The 14447-nt window shown below is 49.1% G+C and overlaps 1 long non-coding RNA gene across 1 annotated transcript; it reads right to left on the bottom strand.

Moving 5' to 3' along the window:
* Nucleotides 1-9196: 9196 nt before the first annotated feature.
* Nucleotides 9197-12520, bottom strand: LOC122387034. Its single transcript, XR_006257482.1, has 3 exons — nucleotides 12381-12520; nucleotides 10437-11145; nucleotides 9197-9927 (listed from the first exon to the last, which is right to left on the bottom strand). It is a non-coding gene; the product is annotated as an uncharacterized LOC122387034 (long non-coding RNA).
* Between the last annotated feature and the right edge of the window lie 1927 nt (nucleotides 12521-14447).

Raw genomic sequence — 14447 nt, forward strand, 5'->3', positions numbered from 1 at the left:
GGTTTAGCTCACCTCTGTGAGTTTGGACCTGGGAGTACCTACTGCTCGCGGGTAGTTTGGCCTTGAACCGGGGGCAGTTTGGCCTTGAACTTTGGACTTGGACTCGCGCCAATTCGCTCTTTGGGTTGGCTGTGTGCCAGGATTGGACTCAGTCTGGCTCAGTGGTATCAGTGAACTTTGGCTCAAGTAAGGAATTTGAGTGCTCTTCAGGGGAACATCAGTGGGGCTGTTGGGGTTAGCTTTAAGGTGTTACTGTGTCACGCATTTGTGTGTTTAGTGTGTGTTGTTGTTGTTAGTCTGTGTGATGCATTATTAGGGTAAGGTAGCTAAATGGCATCAAGGGAGGAGCTCTCCAAGCTCAAGTCCTCAGAGTTAGTGGAGGAGCTCAGCTCTAGGGGGCTTTCGACTTTGGGTAAAAAGGCGGAGCTTGTTGATAGGCTGTGGAATGTTGTCAAGCCCGTTGATGATGAGCATGATAGTGTAGACAGGGACATGTCTGAGTTAAAAGGAGATGTAAATCAGGAACAGGTCAGGATGGCAGCAGGTCAGTTGGATAGCAATACTTTGTCTCAAAATCTGTCAGGTTCTGGCTCGGAAGCGTCTCAGTTGCTCATTGCAAAGTTGAGGAATTTGAAAGAGATGGAACAGCTTGAGGAACAGGAACTTAGGATTAAGATGAGACGTCAGCAGTTAGATATAGAGTTAAAGCTGGCTGAGTTGCCCAGTGGAGAGGTAAGTGAGGAAGTGATTGACTCATTGAGGATCCAGACAGACAACCAGGTGAGATCTCCCCGTTCTGATGAGACATCCGTGCTGAACTCACAGATGCAGAGGATGTTGTTGCCACCTACTGAGATTGAGAAATTTGATGGTAATGTCATGAAGTACAAACTGTTCATCAGGTCATTTGAGGCTAGAATTGTGTCACGCACGACTGACGATGACGAGCTCTTGCACTACCTTGAGCAGCTGACTGTGGGAAAACCGAAACAGATTGTTAGGAGCTGTATGTATCTGAGTGAGGGTGGTTATGCAGAGGCCCGAAAGCTGTTAGATCAGAGGTATGGCAGCTCACACAGGGTGGTCGATGCATACGTGCAAAGACTGAACGACTGGGGCAGGATCCCTCCAGGTGACGTAGAGGAGTTGGATAGGTTGACCCTGTACCTGACTGAAATCAAACACGCAATGACTGACTTGGACGTTGCAGGTGAGCTCGAACACCCGAGAACCTTGAGAGAGGTGGTTGACAAACTGCCTGGCTACTTGAAGGATAGGTGGATGAGGTTAAGTGATGATATCATGGAAGGTGAAGGGAGGATGGTGAGGTTCAGGGACTTGGTTGATTTTTTGGCCAAGGAAGTGCGCGTTAAGAGAAACCCAGTTTTTGGTAGGTCCTCGGAGAGCAAACAGGCTGCACAAAGGTCAAAGCCGCAGGTCCCTGGTCGCATGCAGGCGCAGTGCAGTGCGACTGCAGTAAGCTCAGGATCAGGTGAGAACAGATGCAGGTTCTGTCGAGGTAATCACTTCCTTGATGACTGTCAGGAGCTGAAATGGAGACCAATGGATGAGAGGAAGCAGTTCATTCAGACTCAGAGGTTGTGTTTTGGTTGCTTGCATGAAGGTCACACTGCCAGGTTCTGCAGGAAGCGTAGGAAGTGCAGCATCTGTGGTGGTCTGCACGCTACTCTCCTCCACAGGCAGGGTGAGCAGCCACCTAAGGCTGAGCAGGTGAGACCCAGTGCTGCTCCCAGCAGCTCTGTTCAGGTTAGCAGCGGTGGAGTCACTGCTGACTCTGGTCAGAGGACAGGTACTCTGATGCCTGTGGTTCCAGTGAGAGTTGTGTCACCCTCAGGGAAGACAGTGGAAACTCTTGCCTTTTGTGATAGTGGCAGCTCTGGAACTTTCATGAGTAAGAGTCTGGCTGATCAGCTTGGGATGTGCTCAAAGTCCACTACCATTTCTGTTGACACTGTGTGTGGATCTGGGAGTGAGATTTCCACATCTGTGATGGAGGATGTGAGAGTTGGTCCCGTGAAGGGTGAAGGTCTGTTCTCGCTCCCTCCAGTGTTCACTCTTGATCGCATTCCTGTGTCCACTGAGGATGTGTGTGACAGAGTTGAGTTGAGTGCTTGGCCGCACCTGTGTGGTGTGGAGCTGCCGGAGACTGATGTTGATCTGCGTGAGGTGGATCTACTGATTGGTGCAAACTGTCCACAGCTGTTGGTGCCGGATGAGGTGAGGAAGCCTGAGGGCGACGGGCCGTGCGCTCTGCGCACCCGCCTCGGGTGGTACGTGATTGGACCCTCCCATCGGTCGGCTCGTGATCCTGTGGGTCAGCACTCTGTGAACCGGATCGGCGTTTCGCGTTCCGACATTCCTGGTAAGGTCTCTGAGGCTGATCTGTTCGTTCAGCTGTACGATCAGGATTTCAAGGACTCAGCTGATGAGACTGAGAGTATGTCCGTGGAGGACAAGGAGTGGGTGAGCATGGTCAAATCTAAGCTGAGGAAGGATGAGATGGGCCATTTTGAGATAGGTCTACCGCTCCGTGATGTCAGTGACTTGCCGGATAGCTACTTCACAGCTAAAAGGCGATTGGAGCCTCTCAGGCGACGCTTGTCTGACAACCCCGATCTTCGTGATGAGTATGTTTCTGTTGTTCAGCGACTGTTTGATGAGGGCTACGCTGAGGTGGTCCCCGATGCTGAGGTTGAGACTGGGGAAAGGGTTTGGTATTTGCCGCACCACGGTGTTAGGCATCCAGAGAAGAAGAAACTAAGGGTGGTTTTTGATTGTTCTGCAAAAACTGACGGCCTGTGTCTGAACGATCTGCTGATCAAGGGACCCAACCTCACCAACTCACTTGTTGGGGTGCTGCTTCGATTCCGCCTGAATCCTGTGGCGTTCACGTGTGACGTGGAGTCGATGTTTCACAGGGTTCGACTGCCTGCTGCTGATGCGAACATGCTGCGTTTCCTGTGGTTCAGGAACGGCGATGTCGGCGGTGACGTGGTGGTCTGCCGCATGAAATCGCACATCTTCGGCGCGGTGTCTTCTCCCAGCGTCGCAGGGTTTGCACTGAGGCAGTGCGCTGAAGAAGGTAAGGCCGAGCATCCAGAGGCTGCTAGGATTGTTGACCAGAATGTCTATGTAGACGATGCACTGGTATCGGCTTCATCAGTGGATGAGGCTGTTCGTTTGGCCAGCGATTTGAGACAGTTATGTCAGACAGGCGCATGTTCCGCGTGAGGACAGGGGCAACAACGCGAAGGATCTTGACCTCCAGGTAGAGTCGTTGACGCCAGAGCGTGCTCTAGGCATGCTGTGGTGGGTGGATGATGACACGTTCCGTTTCCGCTTCGTTGACAGGCGCAGACCAGTGACGAGACGAGGCATCTTGTCCACAGTGAGTGCTTGTTCGACTCGCTGGGCATCGTCTCGCCAGTCACCTTGCACGGCAAGGTCTCTGTCTAGAAGCTGTGCCTGATGTTCTGTGGCATGGTACATACGTTTCTTTCAGGTGCTGAAGGGGAGACTGCTCTCTCGGGCGCGCGTGATCCGCGATCGGGGTCTGCGCGCTCGGGGAGTGGGGTTGGAGACGTCTCTGAGCGTGGACGATCTAAGGTCTGCTGAGCTGAACATTCTCAGGTATGTTCAGGAGACCAGCTTCCCCGAGTTTTATGATCGTGAAGGCACGGTAAACGTGAAGTCGAGCTCCCTCAAGGGGCTGAACGTGACGCTGAAGGACGGACTGTTAGTCGTAGGGGGTAGGCTGAGCCGCTGCCCAGTTGAGAGCAGCGCCAGGTGTACTGTGCTCCTACCGAGGAACCATCATGTGACACGACTGGTAATGCGTGACGCTCACGTGTCAGTGGGGCATCAGGGTCGTGAGCACACGCTGAGTAAGATCCGAGAGAGATTTTGGATAGTGGGGGTGGGACCTCTGGTCAGGAGCTTAGTGCGATCCTGCGTGACCTGTAGGAAGGTTAACGCAGCACCAGAGCAGCAGATGATGTCAGATTTGCCAGAGGACCGGGTGACGCCGGACACGCCAGCTTTCACGTCGGTAGGTTTAGATGTGTTCGGACCAGTGATGGTAAAAAGGGGTCGCCATGAGGTCAAGCGCTATGGTCTTATGTGCACCTGCCTGGTCACGAGAGCCGTTCACGTTGAGGTTCTCCGGTCGTTAGAGACAGACTCACTGATCAATGCGATTCGCCGCATTGTAGCGCGTAGAGGGCCGATTCTTAGAATAAGGAGCGATTTGGGCACGAACATGGTGGGGGCCAACAATGAGCTACGGGCTGAGCTTGAGAGGTTAGATGTAAGTATGCTGCAGCAGTTCGCTCTGTCCAAAGGGATTGAGTGGATCTTCAATCCACCTGCTGCGTCTCACTTTGGGGGATGCTGGGAGCGATGTATCCGAACGTTTAGGAAGGTTTGGAGGTCTATGCCGACTCAGAGACTTGACGACGAGGGACTGAGCACGCTTTTCTGTGAGATTGAGTCAGTGCTTAACAGTAGACCGCTGACGCACGTTTCCGATGACAACGGGAACCTTGAGCCGCTCACGCCCAACCACCTGCTGCTCTTACGAGGCGGCGGTGAAGGCATACCAGGTAGGTTTGCTGACGAGCAGTTCTCCGCCAAGCAGTGGAGAAGGGTCCAGTACCTCGCTGACCAGTTTTGGCTCAGATGGAGGCGCGAGTACTTGCCGACCTTACAGCGGCGCCAGAGGTGGGTATCTAAGTCTAGGAACGTAGAGCAAGGAGACGTCGTGTTACTGATAGATGAGGATGTGCCGAGAGGTCATTGGCGCATGGGCAAGGTGACGCAGACGTTTCCGAGCAAGGACGGTTTGGTGAGAAAGGTGTCCCTGAGAACTGGTGGCACGGTTTTGACGCGGCCGGTGCATAAGCTGATAGTCCTGCTGCCGACTGCTGACCGGAGCCTGAGCTAGGCTGCGATTGTCTGGAGCCGACTGCGGCTCAGGCCTGAGTTACCGAGTGTTGTCGCGGCGCGGTGATAGTTAAGTGTTTTATTCGGTGTTTAGTGTTAAGTGATGAGTGTTGGGTGTCCTCAACCCTGTCGGTTGAGCGGGGGCAGTGTTGGCGCCGTTGTCGCCTAACGATGCTAACTTTTAGTTGTCTGGGCGTTCGACAGATGGCGGTGTGGTTTTCGGTTGTCCGTTTGCTATCGATTTATTGATATGTTTATTTTTTGATTTGGTGCCTTGTGTCTTTTGGTTTATTTTAGGTATCGATTTGTAATTTAGTTTTGTATTGTGTTTCGCGGTCATAAGTTATTTGGGTTTTGTTCGATGTACCGTTTTGTTGGTACTGACCGGTGACCTCTACGGTCACGTGACCCGCCACGTCACCCTTCTGGGTCAGCGGAGGGGCGGCCGGCGGGGCAGCGCCCATTCTTGGTTGGCCAGTCGCGGCGGCGTTAGCGTGCCGCGTATCTGATGGGTTTGGTTGGTCGTGTTTGGCTTGGTTCAGCCGTTCGACGTTTGGAGTACAAGGGCGCACCGTGTAGGTGAGTGAGCGATTTTGACCTCGGAAATTAGTTCATGTTGGTGAGATTGTTTGCCGATTTTGTTTTCTTTACTTTGTTATGTCTGCGTATTCGTTTGGTTGGTGTGCATTTGGTCATATGTTAAGTTTCTTTTGTTTCGATTCCAGAAACCGCTACGTTCTGTTCCGTTCTGTTGCTGTGCTCTACGGGCAATATATGGTCAGCACAGACGGAGCTAGCGCGTTTTACTACCGGTCGGCGCGAGATCCGGGGCGCTGAGGTCGTCGGCGGCTACACGCCGTTCCCGCCCCCGCCACAGCAGAAGCAGCGCGGCGACAGAGGCGGCGGCCATCGCCACCACCACCACCGCCACCGCCGCCGCCGGCGCCGCCCCCGCCGCCGCCGCCACAACAGCAGCAGCGGCGTCTGAAACGGCGGCGGCCATCACCACCACCACCACCACCACCACCACCACCACCACCACCACCGCCGCCGCCGGCACCGCCGCCACGACCGCCGCCAAAGCTGCCACCCCCACCGCCACAGCAGCAGCCCATTCGGCACTTCCGGCTGCCGGAAATTAACGTTCAAGCGAACAACTATATGGAACTGGTTAACGTGCAGCGAGCGGTTGACGAGGGCCGAGACATTGAGCCCCCTTGTGTACGACACATGAGCGAGGATGAGTTGCGCGACTTTCTACAGACTCCCCTTAAAACGGGGGTCCCCTGCCAGACCCAATCCACCGAAAGGGCTGTAAAGCTGACCACCGAATCAGTCACAGCTGTAACAGGCGCAGACCGACAGGACGGCTACGCTCTGAACAAACGGGCCTACCGAAACAAGATGAAAAAGTAGCATTAGCTTCATCCATGTGTCGACGTGTCGTACACAAGGTATGTTAGTCACTTTGTTCTCATGTCACCCGACTACATAGTGTGAATAAACTTCATATCAACAGTGAACGCAGTGTCATAATATGTTACTCAGATCAATCCACCTACGTTCCTCGCTATTGTAAATGGCTCCCGAGCGCACTCCACTATTTCGCCAATTCACGATAGTCATTTATCCAATTCAACATTAGGTCTAAAATATGTCTGAAGTAACATAAAAATGAAGTGAACATTTCTGTCGTGCTTTGATAGACGTAGCATAACGACCACGACGGTCGCAAGTGACCGCCGGGGCTGTGAACGGCACGGCAACGACCGGCCGGCGGGCGGCTACGCCAGCGCCATCTATGGAGAGAATCGGGTAACTAACGCAAACCTTCCGAGCCTTATGCTTTCCTGCGAGGCCGGTGAAGCAGGCGGCGTGCCGATTTCGACGCCGCTGTATGCCGAATCGACTGGTACATGCATTTAGCGATACATTGTTAATATTTTTTCATTACATTCATCATATTATTCAAAAACATGCAAAAATTGAGAAAACCGGAAATATTCAAAGAGCCGGGGCGGTCAAAAAAATTCGAATTTTTTATTTTTTCCGCCGGATTCGTGATCAGCACCCCCAAATACATTAGATTAGACCTGGGGAGCAAAACTTTTCGAAACTTTTTGCAAAACCGGTCACCCTAACGTGCAGTCATAACACCACACCGTTACTCGGTGACGGGCGACGGCCACTCACTGAGCTCGTATATCAGCGGCCTGTCCGTGCTGCCGCTGCTCACCGTATATCTCCAGTACTGTGACCGTCCGTCCCAGGTCAGGCAGGTGACTGATGGTGTCGGCAGCCACCCCCTGGAGCGACACTGACAGACCACTCCTGTACGATTTCGGCCGGAATGGAAACCACGGTTTCCATTCCGGCCACCTCGGCTCCGTCACCTCCGGCCCTGTCGGACAGAGCTGTGTCAGCTGACTGCAGTCGGACAGAGCTGCCGCCAGCTCCCCGCTGCACCACTGACACCAGAGTGTCAGACACTGACACAGCCAGCACTGACATAGCCGAGCGGCCTCACGGCAATTTTAAGCATCAGCAGTCATATGTAGAATGTGAATATGCAGAGGCGGATCCAGCTCACAGTTTTTTTAGGGGGGGGGGCAAACCATAACAATTGTCAATTTATCGATTCTTTCCATGCCTCGTCCATAGGCGTAATGTTAAAATTATGCCGTTTAGGAGGGGCAAATGCCCATTTTGCCCTCCCCCTGGATCCGCCACTGTGAATATGAACATCATAAGTAGATGCGATCAGTATATGCGTAATACAGTAGTCTATGAAACTACTTATGCTACTCTTATTGGTTGCACTATGTCTATAATCATTCCTCATTGGAACAACTGCTCACTAATTGTAACAATGCCTGCATTCCCGTGCTGGCCGCCTTCGATCGTGGCGCCACCTATACTCTGTATAACGCCGCGCCAGGGCCGCGGCCAGTCAGTCTCGTCAGTCTGCTCAGACTCGGTCAGCGAGCTCTCTATTTAGTCAGTCAATGGCAGTCGTGGTGTCAGACTCCAGGGAGACACCGGTTGGTCATGTGACTCGGAAACAAAAATCAGCTGATAGAGTGGCGGAATTGCCGTAATCAAACACGAATAATTCCGGACGATAGAGCGGCAGTATAGGAGTTATCTTCGCAACAGGCAAACATTGCAATGTTTTATCATTCCATGATCAAGAAACGTTCATAAATCATATATTTCTTCGATGATTACTGCCGCAACCGACACGCACGCACATATCGTAGTCAGCGCATAAAGATATGCTTTGCGATATTAAATGTAAAGAAAAGCATTCTATATCTTGCTTCAACCTTCTACTTACGCTTTTATAATTACGACAGCGACACCATACGGCCTATCGACGCCACGCAACTCCATGGAGTTTCCGGCCACACTCTGCCGAGTGTGCCGAGATCAGAGGCGGACCATCCAGGGCACGTCCAGCTGCACTGCCCGGTCGCTGGGAGGGCGACACCTAGCGCCGCTCTGGCCGCTCGCTTCCGCGACAACTTAGCTACCTGGCTACGCCTATGGGAGGGGAGGGAGAAAACCAACAACAGTCTGATGAGCCAATGGAGTCTGCGAGCCGCGCCAATCAGCGCCCTTCCGCGCGCAGACGGGAGCTAGAGCTATTCATCTCCTTTCCTGTTTTCGCTGGTCCGCCAGTCACCAGCATCGTTCCGTGCTCTCCATCGTCGCGATTCGGCCGTGTTGTCGTTTGTGCGTCAGCAACAACAGTGAGAGAGAGGGAGAGAGAGAGAGAGAGAGAGAGAGAGAGAGAGAGAGAGAGAGAGAGAGAGAGAGAGAGAGAGAGAGAGAGAGAGAGAGAGAGAGAGAGAGAGTCTCGGATCACGCCAGACAAGACCAACATGGGTATAGATACCCAGTCAAGCAGCCGTACCATGAGTCAAAAGCGATATGTGAATTAAAGTGGATATATTTCACTATTTTTTCAGTTTTATCATACAGATCACAGAAATGCGTCAAATACTGATCACAGCCGGTTCCAAACAACTAAACGCCTGCGATCACTGGAAAGTAAATTAAATTTTTAATTTACTTTCCAGTGATCGCAGGCGTTTAGTTGTTTGGAACCGGCTGTGATCAGTATTTGACGCATTTCTGTGATCTGTATGATAAAACTGAAAAAATAGTGAAATATATCCACTTTAATTCACATATCGCTTTTGACTCATGGTACGGCTGCTTGACTTTGCCACAGCGTACATAGTACATACACAGCCGATCTCGGCATGTTTCTGTTCCAGAACAGCAGCTGCAGTGGACACCAAAAATTCATTCATGTTCTGACAACTTATTCCAAAGATACACATTTTACGACGAACGTTCCAGAGAAAGTATTTTCTCGCTCACAGATGCTCAGCAAGAAGCGCGCGATTGATTGCAACTAGCACGCTCACGATTTCTAATATAGCGCTGGCCAAAACCTTCCCCTTACATCCAAATATAATAATCTTAATTCCAGTCTCTGTCCTATTTATTACTTATTAGCGCATCGAGAGTGAATGATACCACGGCATAGCCGTCATATTACATAGCACAAATTGCGAGACGACGTCGAGACCCGTATCGGCGTATCCTTCACATCCGGGTGTCTCGCCTCCACTCTCAATCGACCCTGACACACCATCAACCGAGCCACGTCGGCTCCGACCATCTTGATCCCCGCACTGAAATCTGATGGCCGGCCCGTAATTTCATCCTATCCGTCAGCGCGCACTACACCCGAGCTCAGCCTAAAGTGCACTGTGCGGCCTTCTCCGGATGACGCCTCTGAGCATGGCGCTTGACTTGCACCTGGATGCATAGAGCCTCTTGTTCGTGTACGGCCATTATCATTTCAGGAATCGGATGGTCTCGGCGGTGGCGGCGCTGGTCACCGTGGAGCCGTTGAAGACACAGTCAGCTCGAGCACCCGCGACCAGTGACCTGTAAAGCAGCGAGTCGCGGCACATCACGACGACCGTCACGTTTCAGTCACGAAGGCCGTTATAGAAGTCACGGCGGCCGTCATATGCCAGCCGCGGCGACCATCACATAGCAGTCACGGTGACCGTCACAGGTCACGACGGTAGTCAAATACCACTACGAGCCATGGCGACCACGACTCATAGCTCATGATTAACGTTTCCTGTCGCACACTCAGCTATAATAACATTACATTAGCCTGTACACACATTTCCACTCGAGAAATCGAAATCCGAACCTGAGACCCATCATACGTCACGACACTTGCAGCGGCACCTGCATTAGCAGACATCCCATCCCGACAACACAAAAAGTTCCCCCAAGCCACCCACCTATAGGTGAGTGGTCCTTATAAGGACGCAGCGACGGGTTACACAATGCCATTACATCACCAACGTCACTGACCTAGTGACGTGGTGGGATACAGCCTGACCTGTGGACGCCTTGGACTGGTCCACACAGTTACTGACCTGGAGATGATGTGATGGTTTCTGGACAACGTGGCTGGATACACGCACCACGTGGCTGGCCATCACAATGCTACTTCCTGCAGGTGACGTCCTACAGATGGATCGAACCGTTGTCTCCAGAACCACCGCCAGCAACGAGCCTGGTGGAGGATAATGTGTTCAGAACTCAGAAACCACAAAGCATAGTTACCTGCAATACAAATGACAAAGCCGGCCACAGGCACACAATGGCGAACTTTTATGCTAAGACTTGGTTTCATCGGTACACAAGATTGCAAACGTCCATGATGAAAATCAAATCACATATCTAGCAAGCAAATAAATACCTGAGAAAGCAGTCCACAGAACTTGTTTAATTATCTAGGAGCTTATATCTCTGTATTCCACACACGGTGAGCAGACAAGCCTCTGCCACGCCATACCTTCTTTGCCCCATATCAGTGAGCAGCTGATGTAGTCTGCCTGATTTTCGACATGTGTGAGGCTGGCGATGATTGCGTCTGCAGCGTTCCACGCGTAAGCCAACCTGCCGAGAGCCATGCCAGCTAGTTGGAGGAGCTTCAGTTCAGCTAGCAAGTGTAGGTAGTAGCCATCCAGCAAGTCTGGCAGGAGGCACTTTCACCAACTTCTCAGGCGTTGACGAGATGGAGTGCCTGGGGTGTGTGCGCACCAAAAAGCAGCAACTGTATGCGCAGAACATTGGCGTAACCTGGATGAATGAAAGACAGAGGGAGTCAGGAGTACAGGGGTGGACAACTGATATAGGCGAGGGGAGCACTGGAGACTATAGTTCGACAACTCTGAGAAAGAACGAAGCTTAGCCTAAGGTGCCTCAAAGCACTTAACACATGCATTGAACATTGGATAGCCTACCTGCGCTTAAATTTGACTGAAATCATCTCAGGCGTATTGGAACTTGGAAGTGTATTTACTATTTAGGGCCTTGTTGGAAGTTATCTTCAGAGACATGTGCATCAATAACTATTGCACTTCAAAGCTGTTCTTTCTTAGCACCTAGCTTTGTCAGACTAAGACCATATGAAAGCCATCTGCAGCACAAATGGATGGAACAATAGCCTGAGGTTGACTGGTATAAGTCACATTTATGAGGATCCACATTGAAGAAATTGTGATAAATGGCCTTTCCCTCCTCATTGGAAGGAAGATGATGGTGACCCTGCCACTTTTTTCTACTAAGGAAAAGAATCAAACAAATTACAAAATGAATAAAGCTTATCACTAATGGATTTACAAACTGTCACCTAAGTTAAAACATGCTGTCTACAACACAACAGTGAATGAAAGCAAGTTTACCCAACCCACAACCAACATTGCAGTTTCTGCGGGCGCCTGCGGGTAGTGCCTATCCTTTGTTGCAAAAACAAAATGCGTGCATATGCCCACTCATGCGACATCTGCCTTACTAATGTGACAATGGCCTGGGCTGGCACCCTGGTGAGTTGCTAAAGCTGGGCCCATCCAGTGGACAGGCCACTCATCCCCCTGACACTCACCGCAACCGGCTACGGGAGTGCTCTAGTCCTATACGGGAGCTAACCACGAGATAAAGTTGTCCGTCCAGCCCAGAACAAGATGTTGTGGCGGCATGGAAAAGGATTTGACTATTCCGAGGATGAAATTGACGGAACGGGGGGAGGAGGAGCGTCACAAAATGACTAGGCCCTGGGCAGGGGCCAAGGGATTTATACAGCTTTGGGGTAGAATACCTCCATACCTACATGATTGAAGTCTAATTGTTACAAGACAATTGACAAACAAATAATAGCAACATCAACTACATACCTTTGTCCCGGTTTTTGAATCTCAATTAAACCGTTTAAACCAAGGAAAAGAAGATAAAATACAAAATCAGCCAGCCTAGCACTGATGTGATAACCTCTCAAGATAAAATATAGGTTATAAAAGTAGGTACCTACTACCTACCTTTCATTATCAGTCCCGTCAACCTATCTACAGCATTTTTGTCAAAATGAAATCTAAAATCAGAAAAATCTTGTCCAAAATAACGTGCAAAATACAACAGCATACACGGCAAGTATATACGGCATTATCTACAAGTTAAGAAAGTGTTCTCTGTTAGCGAATAAAACGCCGTTCGACCAATCCATTGCCAACGCTTGCGTCTGCTAGCGACAAATGTCTGTTAGCAGCATTTACTGCGCGCAACTGCGGGTGTGTAATCATGATCGGCAGTTTTCAATACAAAGTTTTGTAAAGTTGCAACGTTTATTTTGTTTCACAACTGATACCAATAGATAGAAAATTTAATTTTATTTAGTGTATTATTCGAAATAGACCCCAACTCAGTCTCGTTTCTGAGTATTTTGCCATTAAGTGTCACAGTGTGACCTTTAGCAGCAAGAAACCTAGTACATTCTAGACAAAAAAATATACAATACAACACCACAACTGCAATAAAACATGCATATTAGGAAAGAACACGAAATTTTCATTTTGTTGAAGTCATTTTGCAAGCCCACTCTTGACATATTTACCAACTATCAATGTTTTTGTTCAGAACTGTTCAGTACCTTAAATTCTAAGTTTTAGATTCGGAAGCGAATTGGTTAAAGTTCCAACGTTTGTTTCGTTTTAGTATTTTGATATATTATAGTGTATGCAATTTTGTATATATTGGTATTTTTTTTTAGACCCCAACTCGATTTCGTTTTTTGGAAATATTATATTTAGTGCAGCATCGTGACCATGGACAACAATGGTGGCTATGTAATTAACGTCAATTAAATGCAGTTTGCAACATTAAAAAGGCAACGAGACACCCAAAATCTGAAAGATAATTTAATTTTGATATTTATTGACCATGATTTAAGCCCCAACTCACTGAAATTACTCGACAATTCATGGTAGAGCATTGGCAGGTCCGGTAGGCTGAGCAGCTCAGAACCATGATAATTTCGAAATTCAACAAAAGGGAGTTGGCCTTTGATATTACTTTTTGTCCTTTAATTTTAAATTTTGATTGTAAAAAATCAATTTTGTCAATGAACAATGCTTGCAACTTAAGATATATAATTTTTGAAATGGCGGAGATAGCCAACAATTTATTTTCGTTAACGCTTCGCAGATTCACACGTGGCGTGCTCTCTGATCATAAATCAAAAATATATATACAAATAATAAAACTCATTGGAATTTGTTGCTTAGTTCTCCTTTTTAGACTTAAAGGGTCAGCTGAAAATAGTGGTCAAAATACCTTAGTGTTGTAATTTCGAACCGGTTTTACCTAGTTCTCTATATACCGTGTCAGACTCATTACTTTTGTTTTGAACTTAATCGCTTGTGACAAATGACAATGCAACTATTCCTAGTACCTACCTCAACTTTTAAATCACCCCGCGACGTTACACTAATATTCCATGCATGCGCCACAAGCATGTGCACCCTATGCAAGTGACCTCCCTCCCCCCCCCCCCACACACACCATACAATAACCCGCGCCCCACTGGGGGGGGGCTATTTATAGCCCCCCCCCCTCCCGTTTTTCTGCAATAACTTCCAAACCGCTTGACGTATTGACACCAAACTTTCAGTACCTTCGGCTGCATCAATTTGACACCTTGTGTCAAAATTTGAACTTCGTAGCTACCATAGGTCGGCTGGAAATGACGTCAGAGTGACGTCATGTTCGGCCGATTTCGCCGCAAAACATTGAACCACGGCAATCGCTCCCAAGGGCTCAGTTTTTAAGCTAGATCCAATTTCTTTGCATGAGAGGACTCAGAATCGACTGCGCTATCAAACTGCTATCTCGGATTTTCGAAATTTTGAAAATTTTGAAAATTCTTTAAAATAAAACTCAAAATTTACATTTTTATATTTTTTACAAAAAGTTTTTGACTTTTCGAAAAAAAAAACGGAATATATGTGATAGAACACGTTATTATGAATAACTCTAGCAAGTTTTAGCTAAATATCTTTAAAAATAGCTAAGTTATACGCATTATTGCAAAAAATTCACAATTATCAATT

The sequence above is a fragment of the Amphibalanus amphitrite genome, unplaced genomic scaffold (genome assembly GCF_019059575.1).
Source record: "Amphibalanus amphitrite isolate SeventyFive unplaced genomic scaffold, NRLGWU_Aamphi_draft 000271F_arrow, whole genome shotgun sequence".
Classification (NCBI taxonomy): domain Eukaryota; kingdom Metazoa; phylum Arthropoda; class Thecostraca; order Balanomorpha; family Balanidae; genus Amphibalanus; species Amphibalanus amphitrite.